The 8,639-nt window shown below is 46.8% G+C and overlaps 1 non-coding gene across 1 annotated transcript; it reads left to right on the plus strand.

Moving 5' to 3' along the window:
• Positions 1 to 312: 312 nt before the first annotated feature.
• LOC117285333 lies at positions 313 to 424 on the plus strand. Its single transcript, XR_004516336.1, has one exon. It is a non-coding gene; the product is annotated as a U5 spliceosomal RNA (small nuclear RNA).
• The last annotated feature ends 8,215 nt before the right edge of the window (positions 425 to 8,639 follow it).

Here is an 8,639-nt window from a genome sequence, read left to right on the forward strand (position 1 = left end):
CTGTTAAAATTATGTTGTAGGACTGGAAACTGTAGCTCAGTGGTAGAGCATGTGCTTAGCATGTGTAAGACTCTGACTCCAAACAAAAACCCATTGTCATGGAAACATACTAATTGCCTGAAAACGCTCAGTGCATTTTAAGAGAAACATTTGCGTTAAAGAGTACTATGTGGGCTGGGGATTTAGATCAGTGGTTCCGTCCCCTGACTCTCAAGTGCAAGGACCCGAGTTTGATCCCCAGTACCAAAAAAAAAAAAAAAAAAAAAAAAAACTACTATGTATGCAATTATGACATTGTTAAAAATTACATACACACTCTGGTTTCTCTACAGATTGAATCAGTTGCCTTTTACTAAACGTTTCCGAGGAGAGAAACAAGTCTGAGTTCTTAACTAATTTTTTGAGGCTTTGCTTTGTCAGGGATTTAAAAATATATATGTGAAAGCAAAAGGCATGAGAGAACTTTTAGGGTGAGCGACCTGTTCTGTTTTGGTTGCGGTGGTAGTTACAACAACCAGAAATCCTCAAACTATAGGTGGTTTAAAAAGACAGCTGTTGCTGGTCCCAGCTTCATAGGGCTGCATCTTATAATGTAAGATATCAGAAAAATACGATTGAATTTACATACGATGTTTTACAAAATCACGTGTTACTCCAGAAGTATATTTTCTGTATTTGCTCCGTTTGTATACTTTGAAACAGGGTCTCACTATGTAGCCCAGGCTGGCCTCGAACTCGTGGCAATTCTCCTGCTTCAGCCTCCTAAATGCTAGGATTACAGGCGTGCCCCACAACACTGGGCTTTCTATATTTGTAAATATTATTTCATCATGATAATGATAGGATTTAAGTGTCTTCAGCCAAATAGAACTTCCAAAGAACAGAATCATGATATTTTTATTTACATAAGGCATCGAATTGATTTATGCAGTGCGCACATAACTCTAGAAGGCTTGCCACTGTTCCGAGCGTGGGAAATGCAGACAAGACATGAGCCTTGCCCTTATAAAAGAACATGTAGTTGACTAGTCAGAGAAATTTGAGAGAGCAAAAAGAAACTCCTTCATACAATTACTGCCCTTATTTTTTTGAGCCAGGGGCCTGCTATATATATTCTACGTTGGCCTTGAACTCACTGTGGGGCCAGGCTGGCCTCCAACTTGCAGTGATCCTCCTTCTTCAGTCTACTGAGTGCTGGGGCTACAGGCGTGCCGCACCTGGCACTACCTAATGAGTAAAAGCAGAACTTCAAATCAGATCCCGTGGGACAGCCTGTGCCCGCCCCCATGTTTGGAGTATCCTTGATCACCGAAGGTAACCAGATTGCTGATGTGAGATTAAATGTACAGGCACTGGAGCTGGACTGTCTGGCTTTGACTCCAAGCTCTAGCATTTTCCTGGGGAAGAGTAATCTGAAACAAGTTGTGTGATTTCTCTTTGCTTTGATTTCTTATCCGTGCAATGGGGATAATGGCACATAGCATTTTTTTTTCAGATTTAATAATATTTTACTGTGTTTCAAAGAAATCATGTAGTAATCATGCAGATGGTCCATCAGTCCCACTGGGAGGAATTACCCTGCAGATATACTTCCAATGATACAAAGTTACAGAGAGTGATCACATCATTAGATGCAACTGCAAAATTCAGGAGATGCCACGACCACTCCAGTGGAATCTGCGTGACAGTGCCGACCACCTGGCGGAAACCGGATCTGAGGCATCGTCCCCTCGGGGTCAAGCCTCCTGGATGTCCTTGGCACGCACCGCATTAAAAGTCAGCCAAAGAAGGAATCGTTGGTTTCTTCACCTGCAGCTTGGGGACAATGGGTTCTGTTACAATTTTGATTTATTTTCTATTGATCTCTGTGTGTTTGTGTTTTTTGAAAATGCCTAGTGGTTTTCAAGAAGGAGAAGGATTAGATGTACCCAAAGATATGGAGGATAAGAATGTCACTGTTTGGACACAGCCTTCTCAGTCAAATAATAACTGAACAGAAGGTGCATTTGAGGGGAATATTTCTTTTAAGGAAATAGTTCTCAGGAAAATAGCATGTAATGTTACAGACGTTACTGATACTTCATCAGAATTACCATATATTGTCAAACATCTGAGAAACAATGAATCATTGGGGAAAAAATGGCCACTGGCATATTATCAGCTAAGATGGAAAGAAAGCTTAAACTCCTGCTAACTTTTCACAATGTATTCTATAATGATGTATTTGGCAGGCGCCAGCTCAGCAAGCGGAAATAGATGCCTAGAGAGAACAGCTCATTGCCCCTGACTTGCTATAAGGAAATAGAAATCTGTATAAAAGAAGCTCTTTGAAAAATAAATTTTGCAGCAGCATTTGCAAACTTCACCTCGGTGTTGAGTGCTTTTGTCTGACTGTCATCGCTGAACCTGCTCCCACCTTTCAGAGAACCTGTATCTCCTCGTGAAATCCCGTGTTTGCTGCCCTACGGTCGGTAGCAAGGAGACACATAAACGCCCATACACAGGAAGTGGCTGAGTAAACAACATTCCATCTAAACAACGGAATACCATATCTCTGGAAAAAAGAAATACGAAGATTCCTATAAACTGAGATAGTACAAGGGCATACTGTTGTCGGGAGAAAAGTACACTGGTGAATGTCATCCTTCATGTGAGAAAGGGCTATACAATATACATGTGTCTGTGATTTGTGCAAAAGAAACAAACATTGCAAGTATACAAAAAAAGATTTGAGAACTCAGGTGCCAACCGAAGAGTTCCTAATGGTCAAAGGTAGAATAATCTGAGCAATCTAACAATGATAGTGTTAGATTTTAATTCACTGGAAAAAAATTAAACATCTGGGAATCCACACTGATATAAATCAAATGACTTAGTAAGTGGGGGTAGTGGGTAGATGGAGGCACAGTTTATAAAAGAATCCCAAGCAATAAATGTAGAAGAAAACTAGGGAAGGGAGGAGGGGGTAAAGGGAGGGCAGGGGTGTGGGGAAACAATGAGAACAAGACCTGTCATGTAAAGGTACAAGATCCCAATGATGAATGTAACTGTACTGTGTATCTAAATGTACCAATAAATTCAATGAGGGGGGAAAAAAATTGCAGTTCAAACCACAAAAAAAAAAAAAAGAAGAAAAGGGCATAACAACATCATCAAACACTACAGTATTAATTGGTATTGACAAGATTAACTAATGAAAGTGAAAAGAATTATGGCCTTAGGTTTGAGGGGAAAAGACTTGTATAGCTTCAAAGGATCATCACCAAGATATTAACCTGAAAGGGAAAGGTGTTAACTTTAAGGTAGAGATACCTGGTAGGTATCACTTCACAAAGTGCTCAAGGTAACATACTGAAATAAAGATTTCTTGAAATGACACCATAGAAGGTACTTCTGATATGAACCTTTCCATATGATTATTTTATGGTATTTGTGTCAAAAATGCAAAACCTTATACTAATTATATAAATACATCAAACAAAACTGAATTGAGGAACAGCCTCCTAAACATCCAAACAGTACTCGTCACAGTGTAAAAAGTAGTAGAAGAAAAACTTGAAAAACTGTCAGAGATTGTAGGAGACTAAGGAGCAGTAACAAATAAATGTAAGGAGGAGTCCTAGATAGGATTCTGAAACAGAAAAAGAATAATAGCGAAAAAACTGGTGAGGTTCAACAGAAAGCTATAGCTTTAATTGGTTTTGATAAGTGCATAATATACAGAATTATGGAAAGCTGACGGGGGGTACTACAGGAAATATGTATGGCTTTGTCCCCCTTTCTTGGGTGTTTTGGGACAGCGTTTCCTTATATACTGGAAGTTCAGGCTGGCCTTGAACTCACTATTGCGAGGATGAAGAAGGAAGCCAGTGAGGATCTGGAGGCTGGTGACTTGCATGTTCTCTCTAGGATCCATTCTCCCGGAAACTCCACCTTCAAATACCATCCCTGTGTACACTGAGGACTGCATTCCCAACAGCTGAAGTGTGGATGGCACGTTCAAACTCTAACAGAGGCTAACATAACTTAAGCAGTGATTGTGGGAAAAACACAAACAGAAGCCCTCGGAGACAGGCAGACAGAGAAAGAGGTTTAAAGAAAATATGAAAAGGAAACTGAGGAAGCAGAAAGGCAAAGAGTTAACAAATGAGAGAAACAAGAGGACCAGATCAGATGAGGGAACAGTCCCAGAGGGAGACGGGGGTGAGGGAAAGGACCGAGACGCTGTCCCACGTCCACAAAGGAGGGAAAAAGATGAAGATGAAAGGGGCCCCTTCCCCCCATCGCCCCTGCCCACACCACCCACAGGCTGGTGACTGAAGGTGGCACCATTTCCTACTTGGGAAAATGCCACTGGCTCTTACGGTCACTTTCCCTATTCACGATTCCCTTGATGCAATGAACATGTGGTGCAACATTTTCCAATGTGGTCAGTCTGTGGGATGATCTAGGGTCCTCTCTCCTCCTCCTCTCCCCTCCTGCTCTTTCTTTTTCCTCTTCCTCCGCCTCCCCGTCCTTTGCCTGCCTTCTGTTTCCCATTCCTTCTTCCCCTTCCCTTCCACTGAGGTTTCTCCCTCTCCGTCTCCTTATTCTTCTCCATTTTCTCCGCCTTCTTTTTGAACCAGGGCTTCTCTGTGCAGTGCAGGCTGGCCTCGAGCTCACTGCGTAGCCCAGGCTGGCATCAAACTTGTGATCCTCCGGCCTCAGCCTCGCAAGGGCTGGCATTGCAAGCACCCACACCATGCTCACCTTCTGCGCCTTTAGTAAATGTGACCTTGTCGTTTCAAGACATCCACCTCATGTTGGTCAAGGAGCAGTGTATCCACCAGGACAGTGAAAAGCAGCGCACATCTTTCTGCTGCAGATGTGAGGATGAAGAAGGAAGCCTGTGAGGATCTGGAGGCTGGTGACTTGCATGTTCTCTCTAGGATCCATCTCCTTCTTCTAACACTGGGGGCCTCTGCTTTGAACCATTTAACACATACAAAAGGCTTGTAAATGACCCTCAGGTCCAGGTAGCTGAACTCAGTCTACTTAAATCAGACTTGCAGAAGTGTCGCCACTGTTCCTGACGTTGGCTGTGCCCGTGGAGCACAGTGACCTACAGAGGGAGCTACCAGCTGGACCCAGCAGAGCCCAGCCATCTGACTTTCAGGGCCTGGTAAGGGAAGGCCTGTCACGTGTCAGGCCATTGTGCACACTAAGCCCCATCCCATATGGTTAGGGACTTGGATTCTGCCCGACTTCTGTGAGAGGTGTGCGCTAACACTTAACTCTGGGCCCAAATGAAATAGGTTCTGTCCTTCTTCTGTAGCTTTCTATGCATAGCTTCTTAATGGCATTATCTGTAACGCCGAGAGCAGAAAGTTGTAGATCCTGAGGTAGACACCTCCCCACATTGGCGGTACAGCCCTGTGTGTCCCAACCCAGGTTTGAGGCAGGCAAGGGTAGAGTCAGCAGCACAGACGCCCCAGAGTCCTTCCGGCCCTGAGTTCTAGCCTCACCTGCACACACCCACACAAGCTGGGTCTGGAGCAGTCTCCTAACAGGAGGGGTGGCAGGGGGCAAAGAGGTGCTGTCCCACCCAGAAGGGAGGGGAGCCTGGATCTGCAGGTCCTGGTGAGGACGCTTTGGCTCCCTTCGTGAGGAAATTCACTCACATGCAGGCTTAGGATCAAGACGTGAAGAAAAGGAAGAAAGGACGATCTTCGTGAAGACATCTGGGGAACAATTACAGGGTTTTAATTTTCCTGCAAGATTTCATAGAAACACTTTTTACAGTCACAGGTTTAGCTTCCCTGAGAACCAGGATGACATGTGCAAGAGTTGCTGTGCTGTGCGGGCTCTCATTATGAAGAGGAGGCTCTTGCAGCCCTCCACGCTGGCCTCAGATGGAGAAAGTGAAGGTCCTCGGGCTGTTTCTGGGGTGAGGGGCTGGGTGCACCCCCATCCTGAGCAGGTGCTGAGACTCAGCAGGGCTCTGGGTGCTGCTGGGGCAGTGCTCAGCTAGGGCAGCACAGGATGGGGCTGCCTGTGCTCCGGCCACAGCTCTTCAGTTCCACTGTTAGGTCCACAGGCTGAGGTCAGCACTGCACACCTGCTCCTTCCCACACGCTGTCTGGGAGGACCAGGTGCCTCAGAGTTCTGCCGTTGGGACCACCCAGAGGGCACCATTGAGTTATCCTGGGCTTCACAGGCCCACAGAACTCCCGGACACATGCCTGAATGATGCCAAAAAGGAAAAAGGATTGGCCAAGCTTTTCTGGATGTAAGTGAAAAGCAAACTTTCTAATCTCCTCTATTCATCTAAACAAAGGCAATCCTAGTTTGAAGCCCTATATCTGTAACCTGTGTGACCACGATTAACTTAAGCCAAAGTGAGACAAGTGTCACGACTCTCCGCCTCAGCCAGCCCGGGCTGTGTCAGGGCCCTGGCACTCCCTGAGGTCAGCAGGGGCTCCTGGCTCTCGTGAGCATCGCCCCTCAAGCGCTGAGACTTTGTAGCACTTGAGAATCTTAGACCTGGAAGGGCGCTTTTTCTGCGGGCCGACCCAGGAGACTTTCCACAGAGTTGTCCCTTTGACGTGAAGTCAGTGTCAGGCACAGCCAAAATTTTTTGGGTTACCTCTTTGTAAATCAACAGTCGAGATGGTTGTTGTGTATACGCGGGCGTGGCTGGAATCAAATGCCCTCTGTGACCAACAGTGCTTTCTTTACACTGCACTGCTTTCATGCTGGTTCTCATGAATAAAACATATTCACATGACAGTTTGTACTTTTCCGTCTTTGCTCAGTCTATGCAGATAGCCGCTTCCTTCACACAGAGCGCGGTGCAAGGAGAGTCTGGCCCCTGTGGGGAGCGCTATGAAAAGAGGCTCCCAGAAGCTCAGAGTTGTGGAAGAGCAAGCGGTGGGACCACGCGGGGAAGGGGAGGACAGGGAGGTGTCCTTGACTCTGGGTGCATAAATTAGCCCGCCGGCTGCCCTTAACCAGTGTGTTTGCTTTCCAGGACGAAAGAAACCCCACTAGGTTTCTTTTTCTGGGAACAGATTTCCGTGGACCCTGTGAGGCAGGCAGGAAGGAAGGGAGGAAAGAGGGGAAGGAGGGAAACAAAAGAGAAGCAGGGTGGATTTTCAGAAAAACACGAACTCCGGCCGGTTTGGGAATGCGAGCTCTCAGCACCCTGCACACCACACCTTGGCATCTTGGCCTTGGCAGAGCAAGGGACTCACCTTGGAGGACCAGGTCCAGCAGGAGAGCTGGCCCTCTGCACAGAGCTGAGGCAGCCACATGCCCAGCCTAGAACACGGGGGCCCTGGGGCCACTGTACCCAGGTTTGGGGTCCCGAGCAGCTGACACCTGGATGGAAAGTGACTGCCCAGCACCTGCCCGTGATTCGCCGAGGTGAATGTTTCCTCTGCCAACTTGGCTTATGACATGTTTACCAGCAATTTAGAGCACTGTGACAACAGGCACAGGCACGCTGCGAGGGCTTATAAAATGCCACTCTCCTAATTTCTGTTTTTAGAATGATGAAGTAGAAACCAACTGACCAAGGGATGTGCACCAGGCCCTGCTACCACTCACAGGACCCATGCCAGAGGAGCGAGGAAGGCCGGGAGCCTGGGTTCATAAAGCAAGCTGGCAGTGATCCAGCGACTGCACCTTCACTTTCCTCCTGTTACCCGGGGCCTTCTTAGCCTTGAAGGCTTGGCCTGGATTTAGATTCTCAGACCTCTGAGTTCCACAGCACACCGTGGTGGCACTACACCTGATCTTAGCCAAAAGGCCGAGAAGCGATTTCCGCGGTGGTGCAGTTGAGCTGGCCACCGGACCTGGCCTCTAGCACCTGGCAGAGGGCAGACACCCCGATACTACTGAAAGACCCCATTCTTCACCAAATAGAGGATTCCTCACTGCCCTTGGGTGCAACACCCCACCCCAGGTGCCTGGCTCAACATGGGTGCTTTCCACCCCCCCAGAGTCCAGCACCCAAGGCCAGGCAGCCCCAGCACGAGAGCCCCACTTAGGCTCAGACTGCAGCTGCCCACTTGGGCAACTCTTCCCGCAAACCTCCTAACCTTCGTGGAGATGCCAATCTGTTTACCTAATGGCATTCGGGTTGAAATTGTTCAGGAAGGAAGAGGACAAAAAGACAGAAGGGAGAGGGGAGGCAGAGGGACACGGCAAGCGTACAGGCAAAGAAGTGAAAGACCACCATGATGTTCTTTCATTGTGGGGTATGAGGGAATAGTCTGAATCGATTTGTTTTTTTCTTTTTTGGAGTCAGGAACTTGCTTTGTAATTCAGATGGGCCTTAAACTCACAATGTAGCCCAGGCTGGCCTCGAAGTCAGGGTGATCCTCCTGCCTTAGTCTTCAGGGTGATCCTCCTGCCTTAGTCTCCCGAGTGCTTGGATTATAGGCATGTGCCAAAGTCTGAATTAGTCTTAGTTCCACATAAGAAAATACTTACTTTGCACCCAGAAAATGACAGAGAATAACTGATCCCACCAACTTTTAATTCTTATTTTTCCTACTGGTAAGATAAGCTCACACTGTGGTATTACTGTGACATGGAAAAACTGAGAAAGGGTTTTTCTCTAGGTGAAGTGGCAAACGATTTGCTGCCTGGAATGA

Source organism: Fukomys damarensis, unplaced genomic scaffold (assembly GCF_012274545.1).
Source record: "Fukomys damarensis isolate Sample0158 unplaced genomic scaffold, DMR_v1.0_HiC HiC_scaffold_8, whole genome shotgun sequence".
In the NCBI taxonomy this organism is placed as follows: Eukaryota; Metazoa; Chordata; class Mammalia; order Rodentia; family Bathyergidae; genus Fukomys; species Fukomys damarensis.